Raw genomic sequence first — 17,551 nt, forward strand, 5'->3', positions numbered from 1 at the left:
AGGATATATTTTTTTATTATTATTATTAAGGGTTTTTGCAGTCAAACATGTTTGGATTGGCTTCCCTCATTTCAATGTTGGCCTACTTTATGTCAAGTCTGCATTGTGCTGCTGTAGTAATGTGATTTTTTACGGCCACTGTGTTCAAATACTTATGTATTATACATATGTGTCAGTTAATTAAGAATACAACATAAATAATCATGAGGTGCACAAGCTGGGATCAATTAACAGGCTGTAGAGAAAACGGTTCACAAAAGAATCTACATGCTCAATTATCAATCACTTAAATCTAAATGAAGAGAAATAGAAACAGAGCATACACCTGTTACACAGATATATATTATAGCTATAGCCGATACAAACATGTGTGCCTTGTGGCCTCTCACAGAACATCAAAAGGTTCATTCTTTACTGTACAAAAGGGGAAAGTGCTGCTACCAGAGGCTTTACTCTTATCATATCTTCCACATGGCCGTGCTTCTATAGATAGCCTCATCTTCCTGAACTCTCCCTGCAACCCCTAACAGCATTATTTGCCTCAATTAAATTGACATTTGAAACTTTGCCTCGGTCTCATATTATCCCACTTTGATCCATGGCTGCACGTACACACAATCATCTGTGTGCAGCCACCAATTTGCAATTTATTTCTATTTCTGTAGCTAGGAGTGATTTATTTTCAAAGCCAAACGCTGCCTGTCTTCTTATTGTTTTGCAGATAAACCATGGCTGGCTTGCCCTCTAAAGACTGTTTAATGTTCGAGCAATTTCATTTAAGCTTTTATCATTGGTGCTACATCTTTTCCTTCGTAAAGCAGATGTGTTGAGGAACCAACAACAGGTCATATGATCAAACCCTGAGCTCTCTTTTTCTGACCCTTATCTTGCTCCAGACAGGTGTCACACCACAAACATGGCAACTCAAACACATTTTCCCAGCATGGAGCTTGCTTCCCTTTATTTGTACAGCTGAAGCACCCGGCCGCCTCGGCTGAAAGGCATTGATGATGCACTTGCGTTACCAGGCAGACGAGAGACAGACGACCATGAGAAAATCAAGTGAAACAAACATGCATGTCCTTAGTTTGACCCGTTAGGCTTGTACGCTGCTGTCATATCTTTGACAAAGGACTTTGGGCTGTTTACAGACTTACAGACTCCGCTTATAATGGCCACACAGAAAGTAACATTTCCAATGACTTGAAACTCACCTCTCTCACAGTAAATACATTTTTCTTTTATCAACCAAGCAATGAATAAAACAAGCATATTAGATAATAGAAAAAGTGTTTTTTTTTAGAAAAAGAAAGACAAAATGAGGTCTGGAGAACTACAGACTGAGATAGCAACATATAAAACCTGGAATTCCTAAATGACAAATTAATTGGAAAGCTGAGGGCAGCAGAAACGAGCCGTAAACAAAACACTGACGTATTATCACGTTTGAAGTTGACATGTTGAAGAGTTGGTCATTTACACATCCAGCTAATAGGGAGCAACTTAAGCATTCATTTGTCATGTTTTTGGTCACCTGGTGACTGAAACTTCAATATTCACTCTCGTTATAGCTCTGTTTTTGGTCTGCACCATAGACTGTACATGAAGATGGATGACATGGCCTTCCCAAAAGGGATCTAAAACATCTCCAACGCCCCTAGTGGCTGGTTGCTAGTATAGGTTATAGATACACTCCATGTTAGCAGATGGTAAATGGGCCAGGTATACATTTTTGTGATATATTTGTTTTTAATTAGTTATTTGATACTATATAATGATTGACGGCTGCTCTGAGTGAAGTTGTCGTAGAGGCGCCTGCGGACTTTTTCCGGGAAGTACTTAGAGTAGGAACTTGAAGAGGATGTGTAACTTTAACTTTCCATAACAGTGATGGTCTGTTTCAAACATAAAGATCAATTAATTTGTGTAATAATAATATATTGAATTTATATAGCGCTTTTCGAGACCTCAATGCCACTTTACAATAGTAGGAGATGTGGGGCAGGGGTTAGGATGAGGGAAAGAGAATTTTTTTTAAATAAAATAATAATAATAATAATAATAATAATAATAATAATAAGGTTAACAGGGGGCTAGCAAATGATACTTGAGAAGAGGTGCATCTTGAGGCTGGACTGAAATATGGAGAGGAACTGAGAGTCACGGATGTCTTGGGGGAGGGAGTTCCAGAGCCTGGGTGCTGCCCTGGAGAAGGCTCTGTCTCCAAAGCTGCGCAGCTTGGATTTGGGGGTGGAAAGGAGACCAGCTGAGGTGGATCTGAGGGACCGTGGGGGTTGGTAGGGGGAGATGAGGTCAGTGAGATAGGAGGGGGCTAGATGGTGGAGGGCTTTGTAAGTGAGGACCAGGAGTTTGTAGTTGATTCGGAGGGAGACAGGTAGCCAGTGGAGTGCTTTGAGGACTGGGGTGATGTGGTGCCAAGATTTGGTGTGCGTGTGTGAGGAGTTGGGCGGCGGAGTTCTGGACCAGTTGGAGTCTGTTGATGGAGTTTGCAGTGATGCCATATAGTCTTTCAGCTGCTGGGCGGGTGAGAGACGGTCTGATTTTTGCAATGTTGCGGAGGTGGAAAAAGGAAGTTTTGACAATATGGTGGATATGGGGCTCAAGGGAGAGGGTGGGGTCGAAGATCACGCCAAGGTTGTGTGCCTGAGGTGAGGGGGAAACAGTGGTGCCGTCAATGGTGAGTGTCAGGTTAGAGGTTTTGCTGAGTGTGGATTTGGAGACGATGAGGAGGAGTTCAGATTTGCTGCTGTTAAGTTTGAGGAAGTTCTGCTGCATCCAGTTTTTTATTTATGTGAGACATGATTTGATGTGGGAGAGGGGTGGGTTATGGGGGGATTTGGTGCTGAGGTAGATCTGAGTGTCATCGGCATAGCAGTGGAAGTCCAGGTTGTAGTGGCGGAGTATCTGACCGAGGGGGAGGATGTAGATTGTGAAGAGGAGGGGGCTGAGTACTAAACCTTGGGGGACGCCTTGGGTGACTGGCGGTGTGGCAGAGCAGTGGTTGTGATGGGAAATGAAGTGGGATCTGTCGGACAGGTAGGACCGGAGCCACCTGAGTGCAGTACCCTCGATACCGATCAAAGGCTGCACTCAGGTCAAGAAGGATTAGGATGTTGAGTGAACCGGTATCGGCAGAGGTGAGGATGTCATTGAGGACCTTGAGTAATGCCGTTTCTGTAATGTGGAGGGGGCGAAAACCAGACTGGAGAGGTTCAAAAAGGTGATTGGCATGGAGGTGGGAATGGAGTTGTTTGTTTTTGACAGGAAAGGGATGTTTGAGGATTGGGGTGATCGCCGCCATTTTGAAGGCAGATGGGATGGTTACATGGGACAGTGAGGAGTTGAAGAGGTGAGTGAGGTAGGGGCAGAGGACAGGGAGGCAGGACTGGAGAGGCGGCAGAGGGGAGGGGGGATTAGGAGGTCCAGGGAGATTGGGGAAAGAGGCACATGTGGGGGTAGGTGCTTCTGGGTGGGGTACAGGGGATAGTGAGCTATTAATGTTGTTGATTTTGTCTGTGAAAAACTGGAGGAATGAGTCGCATAAAGCAGGAGTAGATGTAGTGAAGCTGTTGGCACGGGGCTGGATGAGGTTTTTGACTGTGGAGAAGAGGGTTCTGGGGTTCCAGGAGGGGTCATTGAAGATGCTCGAGAGGTAAGCAGACTTGGCAGCGGTAAGGGAATCTTTGTAGGCGGTGAGGTGGAGTTTGTAGGCTTCTTGGTGGACTGTAAGGGAGGTTTTTTTGGTGAGATGTTCAAGTTTGCGGCCAGTCTGTTTCATTTTGCAGAGTGTGGGTGTGAACCAGGGTGAGGAGGCATTGAAAGAGACAGTTTTCCTTTTGAGGGGGGCTAGAGTGTTGAGGGAGGTAGACAGGGTGGAGTTTAGGAGGTTCGTAATATCGTCGGGTGAGGTGATGGTTGTGTCCAGGTGGAGAGTAGAGGAAAGCAGGCCAGAGAGATGGTGGAGATCGATGGCATGGAGATTACGGAAGGTGATTTCTCTGATTGGACGAGGGTGGGGGGTGTGGGATGCAATGGTAAATTGTATGAGTTTGTGGTCTGAGAGGGGAAAGGGTCATGGGTAGAGGTCGAGTACTGGGAGGTTTGTTGAGCAGACAAGGTCAATGATGTGTCCTTTGTCCTGGGTGGGGAAGGTGACATGTTGGGTGATAGAAAATTTGTCCAGTAGAGTAGAGAATTGAGCTGAGAGTTTTCAGGTGGGTTAGGGTTAGGGTTCAATGTGGATGTTAAGGTCACCGAGCAGTATCAGGCGTGGGGAGATGGATGAGGCTGGTGTGAGGAGTTCAGTAAAATCAGAGAAGAAGGAGGGATGAGGTTTAGGAGGCCAGTAAATGAGAATAACTGTCATTGAGGAGAGGGCTTTGAAGGCAAGGAACTCAAAGGATAGTACTGGGGGGAGGGTGAGTTCTGTGAACCGGAAGTTCTGATTGTAGATAACAGCAAGGCCACTACCACGACGGGAGAGGCGAGGTTTAGTGATGTAGTTAATTAAAACCAGGAGGGGATGTTTGATTGAGGGAGAATAAGTCATTGGGTTGTTACCAGGTTTCAGTGAGCAGAAGAAAATCCAGGGTTTTGTCAAGGATGAGTTCGTGCAGGATGGGGGCTTTTTTGTACAGTGGGAGGAAGTGGAGATACGTATTTGGTCTGCACCTACTCCTGGGGGAAATTTCTGTCTCGTTTGGTGCTTAGCAGGTAGCATATTAGTATGTTTTTTTTGCGATAAATAGCCAAAGAAAATGCTATTGGAGCGTTGAGAGTGAGACAAAACATTGAAATTACAGGCCGGAAAACCAAAACAATGAGCTAAACGATGCTAAACGCTCCGTAGAGCTGGGAGGAACAACAGAGTTCCTTTTCTGTAGGATTATCATTATGAGCAACACTTTTAACACAACGATTTGTAATCCATTTGTATTATAATATTTATTTTTTAGCTAGTTCAATGGCATGTTTCAAACAGCCGTAAAAGAAATTCAACTTAATTTTTACCTCTCCATAGAATGGACACAATTTAACTTTAATTTAGAATAAGATTTAGAATCAGACTCTCAGTACAAACACACAAGATAAAAATAGAATCAGCAACCATCTTTTAAATGCGTGACTGATATGAGGCTGGACATGAGAAACACGTCAATGTCAAGAAAAATCCTCATCATCAAAGCTAATCTGGCATAACAGAAAGTCTGTTAAGCATTTAACCAGAAAAGACCACAGACAGAGAGAACCCTAGTACCCTACATACATTGGACCCAGAACAGCATGAAAAACAGCTGCTCTGCATTTGCACCCCAAACCAAATAAATATTGAAATGCGTCTCAGCTAAACTTTGTGTTCAACATTGCTGTTCTAGGCGTGCAAGGGCAATTGTATGTATGTAATTCAGTCATCTGTAAAAGGCTAAAGCAGCAAGTCCACCACCATAAATCAATTTGGTGTTTTTTTGATGCTTTAAATCTGTTAACTGACGACTTTGATCCACCCTGTATACAGAACACATGTCCCGTGTTCTATTGTTCACATTTGATCAGGATCCCTTTGTCTTTTGAAATTAGGTTGTTGAAATCAGCCCTAATGGAAAATGCAATTACATAAATATTTCAGCCTGATCTCACAGAAATACGGCAATGACCGCAACCTTGGCGCATTACGTGGTGGTGGCTAGAATGTGTTAAAAATCATGTGCCGGCACCACATAAACAAAGCCAATTAGCATCCTTTGTTGTGGTGGACACATGCATTCCCAGGTTCAACAGGAATACTTTTTTAAATCAAAGCCCACATATGGAGGAGGTTAAAGTGAATGGATGGGTCCAACACAGGACTTTTACCTAGGAGATTGTTGTTTGTGACCCGTGAAAAACTTATTTTATTTTAAATTATGTACGTAGCTTAAGTTAAGTAACAAACTTATTTGAACCTAAACCATGATCTTTTCTTTCCTTTCAAGTACTAACCAAGTACTTTTGTTGCCGAAACCTAACCAAGTAGCAAATCAAGTTCTGTTCAAGACTATAATAGGCAATAGTGTTTTTCCAGTGCTAATTCTCTGCTCTCCTGCGTACACAGCTTTGATGACACTTTATGTGGTTAATGCAGGCAAATTAGTAGATAACAGAACGTAATTTAGCACGTAATCCGAACATATTATGTGCCACCACCACATAATGCGGGGTTAATACATTGTGGTCATTTCAAGTATTTCTGTGAGATCACATTTTAAATATTTAATCATGAGATTAACATTTTCATTTGTTCAATACTTTAGTTTATGACCAAATCACGTCACACTCAAGGGTATATGTGGTTGTAGGTGCTGACATCATGCAAAGCTAAGATGGTGAACATTACCTGCTAAACATCGTGTCTTTTTTTTGTCTTTATTGTCTTTTATTTAAATTATAAATTCAGAATGAAAACAACTTCTTTGATTCATCTCATGTGAAACCTATTTTGCTCTGTGCTTAATGTAAGATGATCTCATTTACTGTTAACTGTGGTGATCAGTGTCTTCTTGCAGTATACACACATCCTTTGGGAGCAAGGGGACACATCTGGTTGAAAGTTGTTTTTTAAAGATACTTAAGCTTTAGACAAAGATACAGCATTGTGTAAATAAGTAAATTATACTTTGCATTGTGTTGCATTTGAATCTTGCTTTCTATGGGATGTTTCTTTATCAGTGACTGTGAGTTTACCACGTTGCTTCCTACTTGTGTTAGGCCAATAGAAGCTTCTCATTTCTTCAACATATATTGTAAACCAACAGAGTACCAACAGGGTACATACGTATGTCTGTGTGACTCAAACAAAATGAAGGAAGTGAGATTACACTTGAGACCCAACAATCTAAGTGTATCCATCTCTGCACCTTTTCAACTCCAGGCTATTTCTGAACCTATTTATGGCAAATGGGGCTAGTTTGGGGTAACTGGGGGACTGGTAGGCTTTGTGAAACAGGGGTAGTGTTACAGTCATTCCAAAACATATTACTAAATGTGATAATGTGACATAGATTGCTTTCTACGTCCAACTTCACGGCTCCACCACAGACACCAGCTACACAACCTTTCATTCTCTTTGCAAAAGAGAAAGCAAAGCAAACCAAAAACAAGCTGAGATTATTACAGGCTGATAATTTAAAAAAAATCAGTGATGAATATTTAGTCGAATTATTCAAGAACTCATTCACCTGAACTCCTCACTCCATCAGAATGTAGGTTATCAGCATTATCATCAACCAAAACCAGAGCCACAACTGAAAAACATAGTGTTTAACTTATCTTTCATTTTGCATTTAGGACTTAAGGTTCAAACATTAACATTAACATTAACAAAACATTAACAAGCTTGAAATCGGCAAAATATTACTTCATGGATAATGCTGGATAATTCTATTCTATAATTATAATCCTAATAAGTTTTGTTTGCTACATGTTGCTTAAACTATAGTGCCCAATTTAATAAGAAAATTACTGAGCCCCTTCTATATTTCAATCTATATGTGTGAGACTTATTTTTTTAAAGATGTATTCCTTCAGTAGCAAGTAATTACTACAGCCAAGGAACATAGAACATATTTAGCAAGCATATTACTGCTATAAAATAATATTTCTCTTTCTTACATTTACCAAAAGTATTGCAAAATACATGTTGAAGTCGGTCCACACAAGCTAAACCATTCACCTGTAGGTAAGGTTGGGGATTGGCATGTAATGGTTATGATAAACCTGCATTCATTTGTTTTCATAAAGAGAAAAGCCTTAAAAAGTGAAATTGTTAGCAAACAATTGCCTATTTACACATCCAGCAGACAACATTAGAGTTCATTGTACTTTCGTGTTGAACATGAGTACAATATTTTCTTTCCTTTGAGACACGTTTTGTCTGAGGAAAATATCTGGCTGGCTTGTCGCTGGTTATGGATGGTGCTAGGGAGCTAGTGTACTGTGGGTTTATCAGAGCCATGAGAGTCAAACAACAAGTTAGTTAACTAAAACTCAACCAATGAGTCAAAACATGCTACAGTAAAATGCTTAGTTGTGAGTCTGGCAATAATTCTCTGTAGATTACTTACATTGACTCATTTCACTCTCGTGTCCATTGTTAATTAAAACATTGATTATAGCTGCTTCAATGATTACAACAACGTTAAGGTTAGCAGTAGTCTCTGAGGGCGGAATGTAAGTGCACTTACTTCTGCCCTGTGAATGCAATGCCCGTGACTGTGACTTAAATGTAAAACATGTTTGTCTGCAGGCTGTTTTCATACACTGCTTGTTGCTATATGTACAACATCCGTATGTAATCTACATAATTGTGAACCATGAAGTAAAACAACAGCAACACGCAATGTCCGTGTAGAGAGGAGGTCGAGGAAGATAGTGGGTCCAAAAAAAGGATATTCTCCCAGGAGACCACTTTCGTGTCCCATGTGAAAGTATCGCCACTTCCGTAGTTACTTTAACCCAAACCGCGATCTTTCCCTAAACCTGATCGAGTTCTTTTGTTGCCTAATCCTAACCAAGTTGTTTCCTGTGAAAACAGAACTTTATTTTGTTTCTGGACATTTGTAGGAGAAGGCATACAACCTTTTTGTAAGGGATCATATGAACCATTGAATGAGGATATGTGTTTACACTTTCTATTGTTTAGAGGAAATACTACCTCACAAAAAGACAGACTCACTTAGTAAAACAAACTGCTGCTCACTTCCCTTGTAAATGCCAGAGAATTAATTCTGACATTCAACAAATTGAATAACAACCTCTCGTCCCAAAAGGTCTTGCTTCTGGTCTGAACACAATCCATGTGTGGTCTTAATGCTATCTCCCTCAACCAACCACACAACCTTTAGCGTGATACATTTAGTGTAAACTAGTGGATGTTACTATTTTTAGTACTATATTTTTTGTTACAATGGCCTTTAAACGGATTACAAATGAGAGGGTGTACATTGACGGAAAATGTGTCAACACCTTTGGTGTGACCTTTAAAGCAAAGTAATATTCAGCCTCAGTCTTGACAATGTACAGCTTAAACAAATTGAAAATCCAACCCTTTCTCTTTGCTACTGAGGAGGATTTTTGACATGATTGGAAACCTTTGTAAGTACACAAGACAAGAATGGCTGCTAATAGCCTGCTGTTAAAACAAATACTGTTGAGCTGGCCTCTTGCCTGTGTAACAGATACCCCTTTTTCACCGCCGGGTTGCATTCGCTGTCTGGCCCGGCGGGGGTTCACGTTTCGAAAGCTTGGCAGTGCAGTGGCATGTGAAAAATGTCTCCCATGTTGGGACAGCAGGAAAAAAGTAGAATAATAGGGCATGCTAATGTATTCTGATGCTTGCTAACACAATAATTCACCAGGCTTCAGTCAATAACAAATTACAGTGTGTGACAGAATGCTTCATTATTGCGTAGAATGATGGGTTACTATAACTATCAAGGATTTGCTTATCAAGGAAAATCACATGCAGCAACTAACACTGTCATCTGAAATCTATAAAGCATAGGTCCGGCTGATCGAAAGTATGTCATCTTGAAAACAATGTGGTAATTTTCACCGTCTGCAAACTTCTACAACAACATTTCAATGGAGAAAAAAGAAAGATGCTATTTTATCAAAAAACAATTAATCTTCAAGACAACTTTGGTAAATATTAGGCTGCTCCTATGCACTGCCAAGAAAGGTAATGTTAGGTTGCACAGGCCTCACTTCAACAACGTTTCAACAAATTCAGAACTCAAAAAAATAGATTGAATTAGTTCAAAATTATTTTTTATCATCTCAATTGAACCTATATTTTTTACAATTAAAGGGGAGCTCCACCAATTGTTGACATCAAAGTCTGTTTACAGGTGTTGGGGAGTACTACTGCATATGTAAGCAAGTTGTATAAAGACTTTTGTGGCTCCAGGGGAAGCTACACTAAATCTGATAAATTGCCTCAAGTGATGTCCATTGAGTCAGCGTCTCTTAGGTCTGAAGGCTACAAATTTAAACATCTGGGGGTGGAGTTAGAAAGAAGTGAGCTTACCCGATCTCTGTAATCTGTTTCTTATCTCTGCTGAGGCTTGAGGCCGCTACTAGCCTAACACATCCGAATCTCCGACCGAACTGTGAGCTGTCAAGTTGCGGATGCATGGAATTTAAAAAAGCGATCTCTCTGGTTCTGCTGCATCTCTGGCTCTATTTGTCTGGTGCAATTTATTTACTTAAATACTTTAAGACTTTTTTGTTGCAAGTCTAACAATGTTATAGCAGTGCAATGCTAAATTGGTTGAGTACTCTTTTATCAAACTACAAGTTCACAGTATACAAAGGCAAACATTTATATGGTTGCAGGCAACATATACAACAACTAAAACAACTTTTTGTCATGTGATTAAATTCCCAGTTGGGTGCTTTTGAGTCAAAAGAGGTAACATCCATTAAAATGCTGGAGAAATCAATAGCAGTGAGGCAAGCGCAGAGTTCACATGAGGTGTAACAGTGTGTTTGTCATTTCCTGTCCCCAATAGGCCTGCGCTAATCCTGCTGCCGTTTTATGATCCACCAAGTGCGTCAAACTGTTTCCATTCCAAATGGATCCTCCAGCTACCTTTCCTCTGAACTCTTACTCCACACATCCAGAGCTCCTTGGTAAAAAGCCAGATACCCAAGGCCTCTGTCCAAGGCAGAGAAGCAGAGGTGTTACTGTGAGTAAGTCAAAAATATTTATATTCACCTGTCAGTATTTCTAGAGCAGAGGCAGTTGGATGTGATCCAACAACGAATGTCTTTCATTGTGAATAAAATTAACTGTGTAGGGTCTGGATGCTCTCATTGGGTAAAACCAACACATCCCAATCTGGTTTAAACAACTTTAAACTTGGCAATATCAAAGTAATTTACCTATTTGTGTGATACTTAGTTCAAACCTATATATCCAATCATACATTCTAAGTATGTGTTTAACATATTGCAAATGTCATTAACATGCCAAACCTAATAATTCAAATACAAAACCTTTACAATTATGACCTCTAGTGCTTTGGGTAGATTATGCAGCAGACAGCTTTCAACTATATGATGCGTGTTATTTGTCTGTTCATGTAGGTCACTAACAGGCGGACCCAGATGCTGACCTGTACGGACCCGGACCTATAATCAATACATTATTAAGGGATTTTAAATTTTGACGCAGCTTTTCTCGTTTTTACAGCACTGGTTTAGCGGTTCAGGAAACTCACAGACCAATTGCATGCAAGTTAAACCATCCAATAAAAGGTAATGTGAAACACCACTATGAGACAAAGCGCAAAGTGTTTGACCAAACATACCCACTCAAGTCTGAACTGAGGTCACAGAAAATAAGCAGTCTCAGAGCCCAATATGATTAATCTACCAGGATCCTCACCCATTCATCCACTGCCCAACAACCTGTTCAGAGTTGCTTATATTTTGGGTCAACACAAAAAAACATTTACTGATGGAGGGGCTGTCAAGGAGTGCATGAGTGCAGTAGCTGAAACCTTACTTGAGGGAAAACAAAAAGAAGAGCTTTTTGACAAAATAAAGCAAATACATGTCAGCATCATCAGCCACAAATAAAAGTGAAATATTAACCCAGGATGTGCTAGTCCACTGTGTGGAGCACCGGGTCTGGAGTCTCAAGAGGCGAGGGATACTCAGAGGACCTCCCAGTGCCTGACGAGGACCCAGGAATGGGTCAGCGGCTGGAGCAGGAAGTGGGGTCTGTCGCGGCCTGGCAGCAGGAACGGGGGTCTGTCGCGGCCTGGCAGCAGGAACGGGTGTCAGTCGTGGCCCGGCAGCACAAAACGGCATATCTCACGGCCCGGAGGTTGGCTGAGGACAAGGCGGCCAATGCGTAAGATTCTAAATGTTTTGAATCCACTAAGTCAAAGACCCTTTAGCCCGGGCTTCTTAGCCATTTCCTCTTGAACCAACCCTAAAGCAGCCTCTTGAGTCTGCGAACAGGTGCCTCTTTTCAATTCACCATGGATACACACTAGAGTGCATGTGAGATCATATAGTTCACTGTCCAAAATATCAGCTGGGTCCATACCTGGTTCTTCTGTCACGGGTCATACATGGAAGGACTCAAATGCAGCACGCCAGGCGAGAGGGTTTAACAAAGTAGAGCTTTATTCATAAAAAACTTAAAATACAACAAAACAAGGTGCAAAGTAAACTGAACGTGACTTAGTCTACTGCAAGAGAAGGTAGCCATCATGCTTATAGAGTGTCTGATCCCCAGCTGACTCTCCCGAGCAGGCGGCACCATGAGCACAGTTCCACAGTAAATAGTAAAACAAAAAAAATGAAGTGAATTACAAATTGGCTTTCAGGATGCTGTTTCTCTATGGAGCAAATCCTCCAGCATAAAAGTCATACAGCGGGGAATAGTGGCAGGCCTGGCTATTCTTGGAGGCAGTCCAGTTTGCATATTGCTCCTCTGCTTTGAGCCTGCGCTTTTCCCTCTTCTCTGTATGCTGCTAGTACTTTTCAACCCAGTGTCCAACTTTCAGTCGGTCCTGCATCCACTGCAGGCTCTTTGCTTTTTTTGCTTTTTTTTACAAAAAAAGATAAAAGTTTACTTACAATTAAATACAAACTAAATAGTTAAATACAAGGTCAGTGCAGGGCTTGATTTTGCAGCAAAGAAGAGATAGATGGAGCTGTTGTCTTTGGCAGGCACACTGTCCACGTTTGTCTCTCCAACCCAGTTGTTGCAGAGTTTTCTTTTTCATGTCAGCTGACTTGGGGCAGGCTCTCTGGGTTGACTTTGGCTTCCATCTATTTATTTGGTAATTTGTAGGTTACTTACTGACTTTGGTGATCCCATCACTTTACCCCTAGTGCCACCATGCCACCACGATTTTTTGGGTTTTAATTACATGTCGGGACAACTATTGGATAGATTGCTATGAAATTGAACACTCTGATCTGTCATGTAATCGATAGATCATCATGGATGCCATTTATACATAACTTGCAGTCATATTTTTCATAAAAATATTAATTACCAAATCTTTGTCCTTGGCTTATACAAAAACTGTAAGAAAAACTTCTATAACCATAAATACGAAGAGTAGAACATTATAATCAACTTTTGACAACTATTTGAGAACAAATACACTTTTCATCTTTACATCCAGCGCCATCATCAGGTCAACATTTTAATGTGTCCAATACTTTGGTTTATAACAAAGTACTTGAAAGAATTAATGACATTTCCATCAGCCACAGCTATACTTTGTGTTAATAAGCTTATTTTCCCCCTAGTTTCTTTGCATTGGAAGGACTGTAGAGAGAAGAGGATGATGATGCAATTAATATCTAAACAGGGTTGCTATTTTGCCACCGGCATGATTAAGTCCAGGATACACAGATGGTTTACCTTTGTGTTCGGCGTGAATAAGTCCGGCTTGGGTGGTAACTGCACTGGCACTATAAATATGCACAAACAATTAAAAAGACAAAAAAAACTAAAAGCTAAACAGCTTAAGGGGGAGTACCTTCCATAAGATAGATGGATGGATGGAATGATATATATTGTTGTGGAGTAGGAGACAGTATAAGATTTACTGATAAATAGCGGCCATTCTGGTGTGCATGTTGTTACCGTCTGGCTCAAGGCCGGCAACAAAGTGGGAGGCCACACACAGTTATAATCAAAAAAGGTTTATTTAACTAACAAACATAAGCATGACAAAGCAACTAATGGGATGTGTAACCAGGTAGGTCATCAGTTGTGTTGGAAACCTCAACACTGTAATAATCAGCCGCTCTGAAGAGTTGATCTCTTTTGTAACAGTTGAGCAATTCCTCACATGGAGCCTGGACAAAATCTTTAATCGAAGCTTTTTCACAACTTCACCACCAATGGGCGCTTTTTCCAGCACTGAAACTTTCACCACACCACAGATAGGCCAAAACTACAAACACAACGTCCTCCAATACTATGCAACAGGGTTAACGGCTGCTTTAAATATGGAACCCCTTCCCTCTGGCTACCTACCTAACCAATACTAACTGACTCACTCAACCCTAGTCTTCATGCAGGATTGTGGCAGGATGGATTAAGCACAACAATCAGCGATCCAGTTAACTTCCAGCATGCTGAAAATCACCTAGACAGTCTTAGAAGTGCCCCCGAGCAATGCTCTAACCACTTACTGTACAACAAAAAGAAAAGAGATCAATAGAGACAGCCAGTGCCCCACATTACTTATGCCTAACAGGAATAAGGGTTCCAAATTACTTACCAGCCCTCAAACCACTAATGGCAGTTCAGGAAAACATTCATCATTTATAGGCCCAAATCTATGGAGCACACTTACTGGAATTCAACAAAGCCAACAAAGTCATCCCTATAAATACCAGAGCAACAACAATCTGTGTGAAACACTCCCTTAAAACAACAATATATATATATATTTACCAGATTCCCATCATTAGATCCTGTACGAGCCTGGCTGAAGGCCGGCCACAAGGGGGCAACCAAACTCAGTTGTAACAATCAAAAAAGGTTAACCAACAAACCTAAGCATGACAAAGCAACTAATGGGATGTGTAACCAGGTAGGTCATCAGTTGTGTTAGCAGTGTGTGGATGGGTGACAATATGGTGTAATGTGTGTTGTATGGTGCAACAAACCAAACAAAGGTAACAAATGCTGCAGCAGGCCAGCTATGAGAGAGGCCAGCTGTGAGAGAGCGGCCCAGCTGTAAGAGAGCTCTGATTTGAAGTGGCGCCATACTTTATGGCTTCTGCAGGCCCCGCACAGATGGCAGGTACCAGCAGACACTCTCTTCCAGCTCCTCCGTAACTGCAAGAGAGCCGAGTTAGATATGCAGCCATACTAACAAGGGTCGTCACAACGTATATATGTAGGTATATATTTAGAGATGTACATGTGTGGCTAGAGAAAAGCATGTAAGATGGTGTTGACACCATCACGTGCTGGGTGTGTTGTCCACACAGTATGGGTTTTCCTTTGTGTGTGTAATACACATCCTTACAGGTTTCAACTTATATTACTCATTGGCGTTAGGGAATCTTTACTTTTTGCAACTGTGAAACAAAGTCTTGGACACCATTTTTATGTTTCAGCATGCTGTTTGTAGGTGTGCATGTGGAGATTGTCTGTCTTCTCAATGTCTGCCTGAGTGTGAATGTGCTTCTGTGTCACGTCGTTAGAACCCTAAGTTTTGTCCAGTTTAGCTCACGACGTGCTAACGTGAGGCCAGCTGTGTCTGATAGGATTTAGTTTGTTAAGACGTAAAAAATGAAATACATTTGACAGACACTTTATTATTAGTAGCAAAATGGTCTGTTAAATTTGAAACTAGATCCAGGAGACAATTAGCTTAGCTTGGTTTAGCATAAATACTGGAAACAGTGGGAAACAGCTAGCTTGGCTTCGTCCAAGGGAACCAATTCTACCTACTAGCACCTCTAAAGCTCACAATTTCCCAAAATGAGTGTACACTTAATATGTTGCTGTGTTACAGTGGGTTATGTGCCACACTATTTCTTAGTCAGGGGCAATACAGTGTCAAGCTATTCCTTTAAAGATAGGCTATCTGACTAGTGTCACTGTTCAGTATAACTCTAAACTGCAGAGGCATAAAAAGGGCATCCTTGAGTTTGTCCACTTCTATGCCTAGAAAGAAACTCCCAGAAAAGAAACTAATAATGTGTATTTTACACTTCTGTGTGTGTATGTACTGTACCTGAGAGGATGGCAGTGTTTCATCCACTGTTCCTGAGAAGAAAGCAGTGTCAGCATTTACTGAAATGTCCAGACAGAACATCTATACTACACACATATGTAACAGAAGTTGTTAAAATGTTACCTGTACTTACTTGTGATGTTTTCACAGACGCTGTTATATCTACTGTATATCACAGTCAATAGTGACATTAAGTGCCATTAAGGGCAGTGTAATCTGCTTGGGGAACCGGTCCCACAGCATTTCCTGAAAGAAGAAAAAACATCCTCAATTTAAAGTTACTACAAGGTCTCAATTTAATACTGATGCCTCTTTATGACCTACATAAGCAAACGAGACTATCAGCGAGAAGATTTGCTATTTATAAAGTTATTCTTAATGTTTACATGTCACAGGCAACGTTTGGTTGTGAGTAGAATGTTAGCCTCTTAAAAGGAAGCAACATTTTATTTTTCACGTTATATTGTGTAGTTATGGCTGATACTGGGGCAGATTCAGCAAAGAGAAAAATATTAAGAATTGACTGAAGACCAAAAGAAACTTGACCCAGCAGGGATCCCTCACCATCCAGGAGGGAGGGGACATTCTGTGGCTGTGACTGTGTCTTTCTTTCACTCACTTTCAAAACGGATGCGGGAGCTAGCTAGTTCAAGATCTTTGGCGACGCCAAATTAAACAAATGAAAGTTCCTTGTAGTTACTTTAAATGTTGCCTTCTTGTATTCTAAGATGTGTTTAATACTCCAAATGTTGTAAATTAGCTTTACTGAAGCACAGCGATGTATTTGTTTTACTCCTTTCATTTCATGATTTCATACTGGTCAGAATACTTGATAAATATTAATGCTTACCAGTAGTACGACTTCCTGGATCCCACACTGTTTCAATCTTTAAGGAAAGTGAATTTTCTTTTACATTTGTTATCTGTCTGGCAGTAACAACACTGCTCCTGTCAGTGAACACAGTTGGTGTGGGTGACGCTGTAAATATTAAGAACAATCATTCAGAAACGTAATAACAATGTATAGAAAAGGGAAACTTGAGCCTCTGATTTATCTTCAGTGTTCGGGCTGGTAATGTGCTTGATGCTGCCTCAGAATATCAAAGACGCTCTGACAGGTATCTCCTCCCTTTTGAGTTATTATTTTCGAAAGCACTCTCATCTCGTGTAATATACTGCTTTGCTTTTGCACCTCGAGAAACTCATTCACAAATCAAATATTGCCACACTTATTGAGCATGTAATCAGGGGCACCTGAAGGCCACGTACAGAGTTTGTCCTGCTCGGACTTCAGCTGGTCCATGATCTGCAATGAGGCAGAACACATTGCACGAGGTTAGTGGTAAGTATCACACACTATATACTTTTGTAGTGAAACACAAATAAAGTTCAAAAGTCTTGACGTTTGAATGACTGTGGGTTTATTTAAAAAAGATTATATTGGGGTCAAAATAACCCTGTTTGGTTTCACCACATGAATAAAACACAAATATTGTTTACTTGAAAACATCAACAAGCATGGTGTATAAGCTTTTAAGTCCCGATGTGGATTGTACTTGGGATAAAAGCTGCAATTGTATTAAAGAAAATTATATATTTTCGTTTCAAACAATATGAAAATGAACTCTAACATACCTGAAATATTAATAATGGGGTTTTCTTTTTCAGATAACATTAATTCCATAACTAATTAACTAATAACTAACTTTGAGAAGAAATAAATCAACACTTTGCTGTGATGGTTGTTTATTACAGGAGCTTAT

General features: G+C 40.7%; 1 long non-coding RNA gene across 1 annotated transcript; it reads right to left on the reverse strand.

The window, feature by feature from the left end:
* Positions 1-15,762: 15,762 nt before the first annotated feature.
* Positions 15,763-16,697, reverse strand: LOC115025940 (uncharacterized). Its single transcript, XR_003834252.1, has 3 exons — positions 16,639-16,697; positions 15,922-16,034; positions 15,763-15,820 (listed from the first exon to the last, which is right to left on the reverse strand). It is a non-coding gene; the product is annotated as an uncharacterized LOC115025940 (long non-coding RNA).
* Between the last annotated feature and the right edge of the window lie 854 nt (positions 16,698-17,551).

The sequence above is a fragment of the Cottoperca gobio genome, chromosome 21 (genome assembly GCF_900634415.1).
Source record: "Cottoperca gobio chromosome 21, fCotGob3.1, whole genome shotgun sequence".
Taxonomy (NCBI): domain Eukaryota; kingdom Metazoa; phylum Chordata; class Actinopteri; order Perciformes; family Bovichtidae; genus Cottoperca; species Cottoperca gobio.